We start from the raw sequence: 16,471 nt of genomic DNA, 5'->3' as shown, positions 1-16,471 counted from the left end.
TATGAGTTACAATGGATCTAATCAAGCAGACTGTGCCATTTGCTAGATCATTCACTTGTTGATTACTCACATCTTCGACAAGTTAGAAACCCTTAACCGGGTAGGCCCAGAAAAGCCTTTGTAAATCCTCTAACAAGGTGGCATCTGTGGATCTGAAATCCTCTCACAAGGTAGTCTTTAATTAGACTTATCTCCTAATAGAGATTGAAATTCCTAACAGGATCTGTTATGGTAAAGAACATTGTATGACCTTAACCGGTCTGGTTACTATTCTGCAGATAGTTACTTGTGAGTTTCATCTGACCGTGGTTTTTCCCATTTGGGTTTCCATGTCAAAATATCTTGTGTTATGGTGATTGTGCTTCTGTGGGTGAATGCATTATTTGCTATTTGGTTTGCATGTGTGTTAACTGATTTGTTTGCTAAACTATTTTACCGGTTTACTGCTAGACTATTAAAGTGTTTAAGTACAGTATTTTTTGGTATACTAATTCACCCCCCTCTTAGTATTCATCAATTGATATCAGAGCCAACCTTTCTATAAGTCTAACCACTTGGAAAGAGATATGGGGGAATACAGTGCGAGGGAACTTACTCATCGGCTCACTCAGTTTGAGCAAGCCTATGATGAACTTATGGTCAAATATAAGGCCTCTCAGGCAAAAATAAGAGAGCATGCTAAAAAACTGATGGAGCTAACTAAAAATAGTTCTTCTGATGAAGCGGACATGGCAGCCCTAATTCAAGAAGTTGAAAAACTGAATGAGTCCAATGCCAACCTAAGAAGGGAACTTGAAGGCCTAACTATTGGAATGTGTCAAGAGCTTGAGAACCGAAGGAAAGCTAAAGATCTGGTAAAAGACAAAGATGATGAGGTCTCCAAGTTGAAGCAAGAGATCAGTGCACTTAGCGCTCATCTTCATGAAAGAAAAATGGAAAAAGAAGAAGTGTAGGGTGAACTAAACATGGCTATCTCTGAGAATGCAACCTTGAAGGAATCCAATGCTGCCATTTCCAAAGAACTCACTGAGTCAAAGGAAATACTTGCCAAATTCAATAAGAGTTCTGTCAAGCTAGAGCAGAAGCTTGAATCAGCTAAACCGATAAAGAATACCAATGGACTTGGTTTCTCTGAATATGAGGAAGGAGAGACCTCTGGAACAAAAAGTGGAGCTTCAAAGAATCAACCGACATCAAAGGATAAAGGTAAGCAAAAGTTAAAACCTGTTTGCTTTAACTATCTCAAGGAAGGACACACTGCTAATGTATGTAGAAGTAAGGCTTACAATAATTTTCCTTATTTTCTAAACGATAAGCTTAGATCCAATAGATTCAATGGTAATTGTTATGCATGCAACAAGTTTGGGCATAGAGCATTTGAATGCAGGTCTATCATGCACAATACCGGAAGGTATCCTCAAAGAAATCATGGAATTTTTCCTGAACCCTTTGGGAACGTGAACCCAAACCGGTTTAATACCTATAGTCATTAGTCAGGGAGTGGTGGCTATCAAGCGGCAACTAGATGGAGAGAAATCTATGTGATTTCTCATGGTCATGGTCATATTGCTGCAACATGTAGAAGGAAGAATGGAAACATGAATAATGGACCTTGGAGAGCACCTGGAATGGTGTGCTATCATTGCAACAAACCAGGCCATGCAACAAGATTCTACAGAGCAAGAAAGAGTATATCGGATGATATACTAGTCACTGATCCAGCAAGAAGAACCGGTTTTTGCACCCAGTGTGGAAGTCATTGAACTGGCAAACTAAGCATCAGAAAAGCTTAGGGGGAGAAAATGGTAAAATATCTCGAACCCCCGGTTGACACCAGTAAAATACCTTAACTGGTATGAGATACCTGTCAGATTGGTAGAAGACCGGAAAGATTATAAGGCAAAATTAGGGTTTACGCCCTAATAGTTGAGCATTTATTATGGTAGGTGGAGAACCTGTTTAAAAGGAATTTTCAAATCATTTCTCACTATCATTTTTTTGAGCAAAGAAGTTTTCAAGTGCAAATTGAAGAAAAATGATTTACATTGCGATTCAAAGAGTTTATCAAAATCCTGAAGAAGAATCTGAAGCAAACATCTGTTGGAGAAGTGTAGAACGCAAAGCGGTATTTCAGTAATGGAAGGAGTGTGGAGCGAAGTTCAAATTGCAAAGCCCTAAATTTTGATCTACGAAGGTATTTTTCAAAATTCCCTGTTTATCATGGCTTCAACATCACATGCTAGCTCTACTGCACCTGTTGGTTCTGTAGATTTCATTCAACGGAAGGCAAAATAAAATGCCCTATCTCAAATACCCGTTAGTGTCATATTGGAAGAAGGTGTTTCAAATTTCATTGATTGCAAGATTGAAGACCTAGGATCTCTGATGATCCATTCCCAGTTGAGTCTGTTATGTGGAAAGGATAAGAAGATTAAACTAGAATTCAACATTCTGGAAAAGAAGAAATTTCACAACGTAGCCTATTTTCTTGAAGAATTTTCGGATGATCACATTCAAATTATTTTGAGCAGAGTACATGGTGATAAGATGTACTTAGAGCGGACACATGATATCACACCAAAAGTGATTCATGCCGTCACCAGTTTCTGCAATGTCGGTGAAGTACCAACCCTAAGAAAGATTAGCAAGACATAAATGACTAAGCTCACCAGTTCTATGAGCGATTCACGAGGAATGACTGTCAATTCAATAAAGGACAATCTTTTCAAATATGCATGTATGGTGATAGGATACCAGACATTCCATGCCAACAGAATCAACTTTGTCTCTGTTGCAGCGGTAAATGCTGCCTACAAGATGATCAAGGAAGATGCATCGTTTGATCTGTGCACCAGTATGCAAAGACAACTCCTATTGAACCTCAAGTTGATCAAATAGGACAATGCCTTGAAATTCAAGTTTGGACAACTATTGGTTGGGTTGTTCTTCTACTTCCAAGGCTACTTTCCAGGAGTAGGTGATATTTAGTGGTCTGCTGACCAACCGGTGACAAAACAAATCAAGGAAAGCCTACAAGGAGTTGGAACCGGCTATCTGGAAGTGCTGAACAAATATTTTAATGAGTTCAGATGCAAAATGAACCAAAGGGTAAGAATATCCGGTGATATAGTAAAAAAGTATGAGGAAGACATCTGCTTCACCATCAAAGTTGATGAGTGCATAATGGAGGTGGTTGAGCCTAGACAGGAAGAAGTGGAACCAATGGGATATGAGGTAATGAATGACATGTTAGATGGGTATGCCTCTACCCTAATCGCCACGCCCCTTGATCCAAAGGAAAAGAGAACCAACACCTATTTGGAAAGGGTTACACAAGTTCAAGAACCCTCAGTAAAGAAGGGAAAGGCAGTGCCTTCAACATCGGCACCAATTACTATGGCAAGCCCCAAAGTGACCAAGCAGCCACCAGCAAAGAAGAAATTGGAAGCGGCACCCGCCAAAGTCTTTGAGAGGAAGTAGAAGACAAAAAGAAATACACCAGACTCAAAGGACACTGTCTCTAAAGAATAGCATAAGAAGACCAGGCAAATGAGGAAAAAGACAGAGTGAACCGACATCATCTGCACTGGTAAATATTGATATTTCCTCTTACAAACCTTTGACACATTGTCAAAGAACAATTAAGAATGTTAGAAGAAAAGTACTTGGTGATTTAAAAGAGTGCTTTGACGATTTTAATGATGTTGAAAAGAAAGAAGTTGAACAAGAAGTTATCAATTATTTATGTATTAATGACCGGTGGCCATTATAAATTAAATCTGAGGTGCTTGATTCTTTGTATAATTCTTTAGACAACAAGTGGCGTATTGCCATTGAAAAGGAACAAGAAATAAGAGAGGAAGTATTTGCACAATACTTTCCTGATGTACCTAAAATAGAACTGTATGAAGTGGTGGAGAAATATAAGGGCCTCTTCTTCATGAGAAGAAGAAGACTCCTGTTATTAGAAGGAAAAGTTCTGGAAGTGATCAAAGATACCCACTCCCTTGCTCAATCAACTTTAAAACTACATGAAGTGGCTGAAGCTAATAGGAAAGCAGAGAAAGAACCAGAAATCACTCAACCGAATGAAGTATACAACAGTGAAGGAGAACCAGTCACCACTCAAATGGAACCGATTGATGTTGATGCCTTAAACGGTGACAATGTTACTCCGGATGCACTAGAAGAAATAGAAGGTTAGGATAAATAGGAAGAAGATAAGAGAAAATAGGCAGAGGAAGAAAAGAAGAAACAGGAGGAAGACAAGAGAAAATAGATAGAGGAAGGGAAGAAGAAACAGGAAAAAGAAAAGACAAAACATGCAGAACAAGAAAAGAAGAAAGAGGATGAGAAGAAAAAGAAAGAGGAAGAAAAGAGAAAAGAAGAGGAGAATAAGAAACAAGAGGATGAGAAGAAGAAGAAGGACGCGGAAAAGGAAGAGGAGAAGAGAAAGGAAGAGGATAAGATAAAGGAAGAGGAGAAGATAAAGGAAGAGGAGAATAAAAAGGAAGAGGAGAAGAAAAAGGAAGAGGAGAAGAGAAAGGAAGAGGAGAAGAAAAAGGATGAAGAGAAGCAGAAAGAAGAGGAGAAAAAGAAGGCAGAAGAAGACAAGAAAAAAGCCAAAGAGAAAGAAGAAGTGGCACAGAGCACTCAGATGGAGACTCCAAAGGCAACCGGTAGTCAAGCCAAACTGGCTGACATTACTAGTCCTATTGACCTCCAGTCTACAAACAAATTGGAGCTACTGCAGAGCATTAAGATTGCTCAAGAGCGATTGGATGCTCTAAGGAGGAAAAAGGAGGAAGATGTTATCCAAACTGTGGTGGAAACACTCACCAATTTGAAACCCAGTACAAACCTCCCCAGTACCAATTCCTCACTTGCTCAATTACAGCTTCTATGTACAGTTGTGGAAGACTAGGTCCAAAGCTTGGAAGAAGTTGCAGAAACAAATGCCAAAAAGGAGCATGAAAAGGCTCTAAACATTGCCTTGGTGAAGAAGTTGAATGAGCTTCGGTCAGAACTTCAGAAGGCACAAAAGGACATCAAAGATGTAATGGATGAGGGAAATCTACTACTCAACAAGATTTGTCAACCTCATTTATTCTGTGATGATGTGCTCACTCAGAAGGACAAACTGCAATCTGATATGCAGTCATTTATTAGCAACTTCAAGATGCCATATGATTGCTTTTCCACATATGGATAAAGTGCTCACTGGTTTCAACTTCAGTCTGCAAGACTAGAGGCAGAGATAAGCAACTAGACACGTAATTTGTAGGAACTTCAACTGGTCCTACTGCCAAGACTACAGATTCTCCAGAAATGCTACCTCAATATAGATGCCCTAATGGTTACTCAAGAGATGAGTACCATGGATGCCATGGAGGAGAAGGTTTATCAGATGTAAACAGAGAATGAGGTCGCTACCTCATTGCTTGAATCATGGTCTTTATCCATGAAGACATTTATGCAGGATTTTAAATCAGTTTTTGACAAGTTTCACTCTTTATTGTCATAAACTTTTTAAATCAGTTTTTAATGCTAATGGAATAGGGGTTTTTCAACTATACTTTGTCATTGTTGGCAAAGGGGGAGTAGTATTCTGTATTTAAAATTTTGATGCATGCTTTGCCTACTTTCATGTTTATCTTGGTAAGGAAGTAGTATACATTGTATTTTTTGCAAAAGGGATAGTGTATATGCTTAGGGGGAGTAATTTTACTTATAGCATAATTTTGTTGTAAAACACTTAGATGTCAAATTTTTTCCTAAGTGTTGCCATAAATGCCAAAGGGGGAGATTGTTAGTATTTTGATGATTATGTTGTGATTGTCATTGATGGACACACACTTGGTATAATATCACTTTAAGAATGTATGAATTATGCTAAACCGGTAATTGTTGCAAACCGGTATCATGTTGTAGTCTTTAGACTACTGTTGTTATGCAAAAAGTGTTTACCGATCTCAAGCAGTATAAAGACCCAAGTGGCATAGAGAGATCAAGCGGTTTAAGTATCTCAAGCGAAGCGGAGCAAAGGAGCCAAAAGTGACAGTTATCTTTTTCCCAGTCTTCAATTTTTGTCAACCGGTAATCTGTTTGAACCGGTATTACTCTGAGTCACTAACCGGTAACTGGAAAGTTGGAAAAACCGGTAATACTCTGTGATGAGTTACCAACTGGTATATTTGTATGATGAGTTACCATCCACCGACACTTTGACGGTGATTTTGCGCTGTGTTACCAAATGTGTCTAGATACAATGAACCTAGGAACTTGCAATGTAATCCTATTGGACCGACATGAAATCAGATTCCTTTTAAGGACATCATGTCTAGGGTTTTAGAATGTGTGTAGATGATAGGGTTTTTGGTGGTTAATGAGCTCTTCAATGTGTGATCTTAACTGAGAAGATCAAGTCTATGAGTTGTAACATAGTAAGGAGTTACTGAAGATTGAAGTAATGCTGAAATGAATTAGCTCTGAGCTACAATGGATCTAATCAAGAAGATTGTGCCATTTACTAGATCATTCACTTGTTGATTACTCACATCTTTGACAAGTTAGAAACCCTTAATTGGGTAGGCCCAGAAAAGCCTTTGTAAATCCTCTAACAAGGTGGTTCACATCTGTGGATCTAAAATCCTCTCACAAGGTAGTCTTTAATCGGACTTAACTCCTAATAGAGATTGAGTTTCCTAACAGGATCTATTCTGGTAAAGAACATTATATGACCTTAACCAGTCTGGTTACTATTCTGCAGATAGTTACTTGTGAGTTTCATCTCACCGTGGTTTTTCCCATTTGGGTTTCCACGTCAAAATCTCTTGTGTTATGGTGATTGTGCTTCTGTGGGTGAATGCATTATTTTCTATTTGGTTTGCATGTGTGTTAACCAGTTTGTTTGCTAAACTGTTTTACCGATTTACTGCTAGACTATTAAAGTGTTTAAGTACAATATTTTTTGGTATACTAATTCACCCCCCACCCCCCCCCTCCCCCCTCTTAGTATTCATCAGTCTCAAGGAAACTATTTGGCAATGGACCTTTCCCACCAAATTTCCTCTCATCAAGAATCTCTGGTCCTTGATGCTTCCCATGACTTGTTGGCATATCTAGAAAGAGAGAAATAACAAAATCTTTAGGGAAGCTAAATGCACATCTTAGGTGGTCTTTGATAAAATTTGCAGGGCCATAAAAGAAAACATAAATATTCCCCACAGAAACAACAAGCAATGGTTTTTGGCTAACATGAATGATTGTGAGAAAGGTATCCTTACTGAATGGAATCTGATTCATAAAGTTTGCAAATCTGACAATAAGATTAGGAGAGGTAATGTTGTCTAGAGATTTCCTGATTATGACTGGGTCAAGGTGAATTTTGATGGGGCTGCTAAATACAACCCTGGGAAGGCCGGAGGGGGAGGTGTCATTAGAAATTCTCAAGGTGTCTGCATTGCTGCTATTGCTTCTCCCTTTGGAGTTCAAAATAATCATGCTGCTAAAGCTTAGGCTATGCTGAAATGCCTCCAGCTGGCTCAGGGTTTCAAATTTTAAAAAATATGGTTGGAAGGTGACTCCCTCAATATCATTCAGGCTCTTAAAGGTACTAGTTCTTCATCTTGGAATATAACTAATACTATTGAAAGTGCTAAAAAGTTATTAAATGACTATGATAGTATTATCATAACCCATACTCTAAGATAAGGCAATAAGGTTGTGGACCTTTTAGCTAATGAAGGGGTCTATTTAGAGGTGGAAACTAAATACATTGGAGAAGCCCAATGTAAAAGGGACGTTCGAGAGCAATTATATTTTGATCATATTAATGGTTCAAGTTAAAATCATGTTTACCTCTTGGGATCTAGAAATCAAAGGCAAAGATTGGGGGTATACGAAATGTCAGTTAGTGATTGTTTTAGGCATCGTTCTTATGATCAATGGTGTGACGGGACTTATAATAATAAGTGTTGGATCTCTGCGACCATTATTATTTACTCTCTTAAAACCACGGAAGGTACTCTGTGCTGTGAATCCAGTATTTTGCTCAAGAGCTTGTGTTTAAGTCTTGGTCTGCATTTTGTGAGATATACTACTAAAGACCTCGATCTTCTCTTCAACATGGGAGGTAACCTAAACTAGAATGAGCTATCTGATTGTGAGAACTCGAAAAGTGAGCGGAAAGTGTGGAGGAGGCTCCATCGATATGGATTCACAGACTATATGGAAAAGCTACATGGAAGCAAAAAATATGTGTCTCAAGGCTTTGTGAAGGGTTGGATCAACAACAAAGTTATGTTGTTTGGGGAAACCTGGAAGATTGATGAGGATTTGGTTGCGGAGGTCATGGGATTGTAGAAGGAGGGCACAAAGTTCTACAGAGACTGAAAGTTTGCTGCTGAAGCAATTAAAATTTTCTGAAAACTGATGATGAGAAGGCTTGGCTTGCCAAGAAAGACAACGTTTTTTACTACCTCCCTCATCAGGTAAAGTCCTTTTGGTAGAAAATGCTAAGAGTTTTGATGGAATTCCTGACTATTGATGGTAGATTTACTAAAGTTTACAACTATCATTTTGCCGTACTTAATCATTTCCGCCACGGGGTTAAGATTTCTCTGCTCTTTTATTTAGCATCCTCCTTGAATGAGAGCTTGGCTGACCATGCCAAAAAGCCCAAATCTTACCCTATAGCCCATCATGGGCTTATTCTACTCATTTACGAATACTTGAAGAAAAAAGCTAGGGTTAGCAAAGATGATACTTTGGTGACAAATGCTCATATTTCAGAGAGTCGTAATGGCTCTGAGTCTGAAGATGATTTGTCTAATGTTCCTATCCATAAAAAAGGAAGGGTCGACATTGACAAAGTGGACATGGATGTGATTGATGGAATGGAGGCGGAACAGGGGAAGGAGATAGATATTGATCTGGATAGTGAGAAGAAAGAGGATGCTGGAGAGGAGGAAGGGAAAAGAGATGTTTATACTGAAAATAATGATTCTAACCCTTTGGAGTCGGATAACAGGAATGTTGCCCAGAACTCCATGGAAGAAGCTAACCCTAACTCTGTAAGCTCTGAGTAGGGAAGGGACTCAACGAACACCATCTTGAATGCTGCTCAAAATTGCATGCTTGAGTCTTTTAATTTTTAGAAGTGGGTTATTGAAAATATTACCAGCATACAGAGTAAACAAAGGGACCTGGAGTATAAGATTCACAATCTGATCAAGGACACTAATTCGGGGAAAAAGAGTGCGGAGGGGGAAACCAGCAAAGCAGAGGATGAAATTGAAATGCAGGACTGGTCGGAGAAAGATCTTATAAAAGGTGACTTGAAACACCTGGAAGATGTGATTAGAATTGTCAAAGATAAGACCGAGATTGATAACAAAATTATCATCAATCGGGTTGCCAAAACTAAGAAGGCTTTGAATAATTTTATGAACCACAGTCTTGAGGTCTTGAGGATCTCGTCTCAAAATATGAATGCCTTGGTGGATCACTTGGAGAGGAAAAATCAGAATAAGGATATGGTTATCATTGATGATCTACCAACTTCCAGCTCTAGTCCACAAATCTCTAGGCGAAGGACCAGGCAGAAGACCAATGATTTGGAGACAAAGACGAAAGACATTCAGCTGAAGCAGGAGAACAATGATCTGAGAGAAGTCGCGAAGGCCATGATGCTGTTGGTTAAGAATGCAGAGGAGTCCATTAAAGTTTTTATTTGATATGTAATGCTGGTTTTTGGATGCCAGTTTCTCGCTGGCTCTATGCTATCCTTTTTTCCTAGTTGCTGGTTTTTCTGCTAGTTTTTTGCAGCTTTTCTGTCTAGTTTTTGTCTTGTCTAGTTTCCTTCATGCATATCCTTTGTTTTGTAAGCGGGTTTCAGGTCCCTTAAAACCTGATTTTCCTTAATAAAAAACAATCATAATGTTATCATTTTCAATCTTAAAGTACAAATTACTGTCAGCAACACCTTTGGTAAATCCCAATTTCAACAAGTATTTGTCTAATATAGCATACTAGGCTCTAGGAGTTTGTTTCAATCCATAAAGTGCTTTCTTCAGCTTGCACACCATGTCTCCATCATCCGACAGTGAAAATCCATCAGGTTGCTCAATGTAAACTTCTTCCTCTAGATCACCATTCAGAAATGTAGATTTGACATCCATCTAATATACCTTGAAATCTTTGTAAGCAACATAAGCAAGCAACGGTCTAACAGCTTCAATTCTAGCAACCAGAGAAAAAGTTTCTTCATAATCCATTCCTTCTTGCTGCAAATATCCTTTGCAGACCAGTCTAGCTTTATTTCTGACTACTTCAGCGACTTCATTCAATTTGTTCCTAAAAACCCACTTAGTACCAATAACATTTTTATCCTTAGGTCTAGGCACAAGTTCCCAAGTGTTATTCTTTTCAATATGATCTAATTCTTCTTCCATAGCTCTTATCCAGTTATCATCTTTACAGGCTTCAACAACATCTTTAGGTTTAACTTTATAAATCATACATACTTCTTCTACAACTAACCTTATTCTAGTCATCACACCTTTATTCTTATCACCAATAATCTGATTCTCAGAATGATTCAATTTAACATACATCAGAGTCTTCTGTTTATTCTGATCCTTGGGTTCCTACACAATATTACTAGCAACAACAACATCTAGATTAATAATCTCTACCAAATCATTTTTCTTAGAATCTTCAGGCTGAATAGGAGCTCAAACAACATGTTGACCATCATCATAAGCTCAGATCTCCTTCCCAAGGTTCTAATCCACCTTCACATTTGCACTCTCAACTATGTTTCTCAGTCTCTTATTATAACACCGGTAGGCTTTGCTCTTTGTAGAATATCCCCAAATTATACCTTCATCACTTCTAGCATCAAACTTTCCAATATCCCCATCTCTCTTGATATAACATTTGCTACCAAAAACCTTGAAATATTTCATAGTAGGAACATGACCAAAACAAAGCTCATAAGGGGTCTTACCAGTATCACCTTTGATATGAACTCTGTTAAATGTATAGACTATAGTGCTAGTGGCTTCTCTATAATAGACCTTCAAAACATTTCTTTCAATCAACATAGTTCTTGCAACATTCAAAACAGTATGGTTCTTTCTCTCAACAACTCCATTCTTCTATGGGGTTCTAGGAGCAGATAGCCCTCTTTTGATTCCATGCATCTCATAGAATGAAATGTAGATCATAACCCTTATCAACCATTTGTCCAACACTCAAAATATTATACTTCAAACCTTCAACATATAAGACATCATCGGTGTTATTCTTACCATCAAAAGATGTTGGTGTAAATAAATATTCATTTTGGATATTATTACACTTACTTAAGTTAACTTAGGATAATGCATCTCTTCATAGTTTGGATTTGAGACACTTAGGGAAGTGTGCACATAGGGATAAAGCTTGTAGGAGAAATTCCACCTTTTGTGGTCTTATTTTGTTGTTACAATCCACATTCGGTGGGTCATCCACCTCTTGTGGAATATTATATTATTTCTCCTACGTACCCTTAGTATTTCTTACCTACCCTTGCTTCTCATTGATCCACATGTCATATTTGTGTGCTCATACATCCATATGGCCTTGCCTATATAAGTAGGCCTCTATTCATTGTATTGGTTAATCCAGTTGATCATTTGTATATTGATGAGAATACAGTTTGTTCTTGTCATTCTATTGTCTCTTTTATGCTTTTCATTGTGCCCTTGATCTTGGCAAAATCCTACATGGTATCAGAGCTATTGGGGTTTCATTGATCGGTTTTTGGAGACATTGTGGAAGGCTTCTATTTTCGGTTTGGGGATCTTCATTTTTTTGGGGTGTCATACAACGATTTGGACATCACCGTTGAATCCGGGAGGCCGTTTCCATAAATTTTGACTATAAAGTCGACCTATTTTGGTGAGAAATTTTTTTCCCCATTTTGGCTATTATCGTACGGATTTCGAAATTAAAAAAAAAAATATATATATATATATATATTTCAAAAAAAAAAATTTCGAAAAAAAAGTTAGAAAAAAAAAAAGCGAATAAAAAAAATAAAAAAAAAAGTTGTTCACTGCATTTTTGAGGGGTCTGCAGACCCCCCGTACTCTGTCGTACCCTGCGTTGCAGGGTCGTACGCTTTGTGTAGGTGTTGTTAGCACCTCCACGTACCTGCTCCCGCCGCCGCTGCCTCGCTCCGCACGCCACCTCGGCTCCGGGCTCCGCTCTCCGGCTCCACCGACTCCTGCCTCCGGTGACCTCGGCCCGGCTCTCCGACGGACCGCTCCCGCCTCTGGCGACCGTCTCCCTCCCGCCACCGCCGCAGATCTTCTCCTGCGCCGCCGGAACCCAGCTACTATTGTCGGCCAAAGATCTCCAGCGACCAATCAGTCAACCCCCGCCGCCACATGGAGCCTAGTCAGCTGCCGGGACCTCACCACATGGCACACATGACATACCTCTGTACGCCATGTCGACTGTACGACAACACAGTCATCGCACCACGTCATCCGTACGACTTGCACAGTCACCTGCCCAGTTAGCAGTCCGTACAGTACGAACGCCCAGTCAACAGAGAGGCGAAGTTTTTGTGACGGTCATATGGACGTCAAACTTAACATAGTGAATTGCTGACATCAGTACCACATCAACACTTTTTGAATTTTTTTTGACCCCTCTCCATTGGGCTTTTCAGTTTTACAGTCCAACTTTGAAAGGCCATATCTTGCTCATTTTTGCTCCTTTTTTGGTGCAATTTTTTTTGAAATGGGCTAAAATTTCATGATCTTTGCAGTGGTGTGGTTATTTTCTGATTTTGGTGCACAGTTTTTTCGAAATTTTTGGATTCTCTCAGCTGTACCTGTCCAATCCTCAATTCTGCAACTTCAAAGGCCTCGTTTGAGCTCATACGAGCTCCTTTTCAGGTGCCATTTTTTTTGAAAGTGCTTATTTTTTCATCTACTTTCATAATCTATGATCAGATTTTAGAGATTTTGAGTGGAAATTTTACTTTCAGATATTGGTCTTATTTGGCCTATTAGGTACTTGTAAATTGCTTGGATCTTAGTTAGATCTCTTGCATTATCAGTTTGAGACTCTTTTGGCCTTATTAAGGTAGTTGTAAAATTGTAATTAGAAGTCCACTTTGCCATTTTTTGCAAGTGGCCCATTGTATACGCACTAATTATAAAGTGCCAAATCATCACATTTGGGGGGGTGTCTTGTGTGATTGTGCCTCTCTTTGTGCTCTTTCCATTCTTGTTGCAATGAGTCCTAATAAATTTCCACCTTTAACTCCACATAATTATGCATCATGGAAAATTAAAGTATGGAGTAAACTAATGGAAAAGGGTCTCACACACTACATAGATGGAACAATAACAGCACCACCTGATCCTAAGGCTGATCCAATTGCTCAATTAGAATGGCTCACAAATAATTGCATGGCTCTTGGAACCTTACACAAGTATGTATCAGATGACCTCATTTTTCACATTGAGAAGTGTAAAACAATCAAGGAGGCTTGGGATATGTTTCAGAAATTGTATGGACAAGTTGATGAAATCAGAGGCTATCAGATTGACAATGAGCTCACCAACTTAGATCCCAAGAGTTTTGATACAATCCAAGATTATGTCACCAAAGCAAATGAGCTAAGAGCAAAGCTTAAGGATTGTGGAATTGACAAAAAGGATGCTCAGTTGATATTCAACTTGTTGGACAAGCTTGCACCAGAATATGCAGCATTTGTATCTAGCTTCCAAACTCATCGTTTGATAGTGGGGAGTTCTTATGTTATGCCTTCATTTGATGCTTTCATAGAAATGTTAATATTGGAACAAACTAAGTTGTTGAACATGGGGTTTCTCAAGTCTTCAAAGTCCAAGGCTTTGGTGGCTAATCAAGGGAATCAAGGAAGTCAAGGCAAAGATTCCAACAAGAAGAAGAAGCAATTCAAGTCTAAGCCACACCAGGAGAAAGGACAATCATCCTCTCCATCACAAGGCGATTTTTCATCCTCTTCCAGGAAGGGGACACCACCTAAGAAGGATAAACCAACTTGTGCATATTGCAAGAAGTATGGTCATGATGAGCATCGATGCCATGCAAAGCAAGTTGATGAGTTAACCAATCTTCTTAAGAAAAACAACATCAACTTGTCATCCGCCTACACAAAGAAGGATTCATCTCCTTCCACTTCCTCACAGTCTAAGGGAAAAGGGCAAGCATTTGTGGCTACAATAGGTTCTTCACAACAATGGATACTTGACTCAGGTGCCTCATATCACATGGGTTCTACAAAGGAGCAGTTTTCTTCATTGGAGCCATCTAAGGTACCTCACATTTACACAGGTGATGACACACAAGTAGAGGTTGAAGGGAAAGGTTTAGTTGACATGGATGATGGAACATTTGAGAATGTTCTCTATGTTCCTAACTTGTCTACCAACCTTCTCTCCATCTATCAAATCACTCACTATGGAAATGGGAAAAAGGTTGAGTTTACACCAGATTCAGTTGTGGTAAAGGAACTTGATGATGATGCCTTGGTAGCAGTGGGACAAGTCAATGACAACTCAAGGCTTTATTCATTCTCCCACTTTGTGCCAAGTTCACCTTCTAGGGCCTTGCTTACTCATTCAAATTCAGAAAGTAAGCTATGGCATGAGCGGTTTGGTCACCTCAACTACCGCTATCTTTAGCAGCTCAGCACTAAAGGCATGGTCACAGGTCTACCTCGAATCAGTTTTTCAGAGGGTGTATGTTCAGGTTGTTCCATGGGCAAGCATCCCAAAGAGAAGTTTGATAAAGGGAAAACTTGGAGAGCTTTGGAAGTTCTTCAACTTGTTCACAGCGATGTAGCAGGTCCATTTCCAGCACCTTCATTTAGTAAGGCCCGCTATGTTCTTACCTTCATTGATGACTACTCCTGCTTCACTTGGGTCTACTTTCTCATTCGAAAGAGTGAAGTATTTGACAGATTTCAGGACTTCAAGACTCGTGTGGAGAAGCAATCAGGGAAAGTGGTCAAGATTCTTCGCACGGATAATGGAAGGGAATATGTGAACAACAGACTTGAGGATTTTTGTACATTTGAGGGGATTGATCTTCAACATTTTGTTGCATACACTCCACAGTAGAATGGGGTTGCAGAATGCAAGAATAGAACTCTCAAAGAAATGGCTAGCTGTATGATACATGCACATTCTCTTGATCCTGCTTTTTGGGCAGAGGCTATCAGTTGTGCCACACACATCCAGAATTGGGTTCCTCACAAAGCTTTGCAAGGTATTACTCCTTTTGAAGCTTGGGCTGGTAGGAAACTGATTCTGAGACATTTCAGAGTCTTTGGGTGTCTAGCATGGGCTCTCATACCTCCGCAGAAATGCAAGGCATTGGAACCTCAGAGTCGGCCTTGCATATTTGTTGGATATCCTGAGGGTGTTAAGGCATACAGATTGATGGATCTAGAGACACATGAGGTATTCATTGAGGAGAGTGTTCACTTTGAGGAAAGCTCTCCTAGCTTAGACTCTCTACCTCCTCCACCTTCCTCCATTGTGGATAGTGATGTTAGTGATTCAGATGATGAGACTACCTCAACTTTGACTCGTAGGGTTACACCTCCGCAGGGTCCACTTGCAGTTGAGCAACCTCGTTCTCCACCTCCACCTAGACCTTGTTGGGCTTGACAGACACTTGAGTTCATGGGTTCTCTTGTTGGGGATCCTTCAGATACATGGAGAACTTGATCACAACATCAGGATCTTCCACATGCATTCATTGCTACCGCTTCCAATCCACAGACATTTAGGGAAGCATCAGGGGTTCCTGAGTGGGACCAAGCTATGGAGGAAGAGTATAGTTCCTTGATGAGGAACAACACATGGGATCTAGTCCATCTCCCTAAGGGGAGAAAGATGGTTTGATGTAAGTGGATCTATTGGACCAAGTTTGCAGCGGATGGTAGTGTGGATAAGTCTAAGGCTCGGCTTGTTGCAAAAGGTTTTTCTCAGGTTGCAGGTGTTGACTATACTGAGACCTTTGCACCCGTAGCCAAGATGAACTCCATTCATTTGACACTTGCTATTGCTGTAGCTCATGGTTGGGCTGTACATCAGATGGATGTGAAGAGTGCTTTTCTTCATGGTGATCTTGATGAGGAGATTTATATGAAGTAGCCACAGGGTTTCATCCAGGATACTTCCTTGGTTTGCAGACTAAGGAAATCTCTCTATGGCCTTAAGCAGGCCCCCAGGGCTTGGTATGCCAAGATGGATTCCTTTCTTCTCTCCGTAGGGTTCACCAGGTGTCATTCCAATCCGAATGTCTACATTTTGTGACAGGATGACTCTCACTTGATACTTGTGCTCTATGTTGATGACTTGATCATTACAGGGAGTACTTCATCCATCATTAGCAGGGTCAAATCTGCTTTGCA

The sequence above is a fragment of the Cryptomeria japonica genome, chromosome 6 (assembly GCF_030272615.1).
Source record: "Cryptomeria japonica chromosome 6, Sugi_1.0, whole genome shotgun sequence".
NCBI lineage: Eukaryota > Viridiplantae > Streptophyta > Pinopsida > Cupressales > Cupressaceae > Cryptomeria > Cryptomeria japonica.
This window is presented reverse-complemented; position numbering follows the sequence as displayed.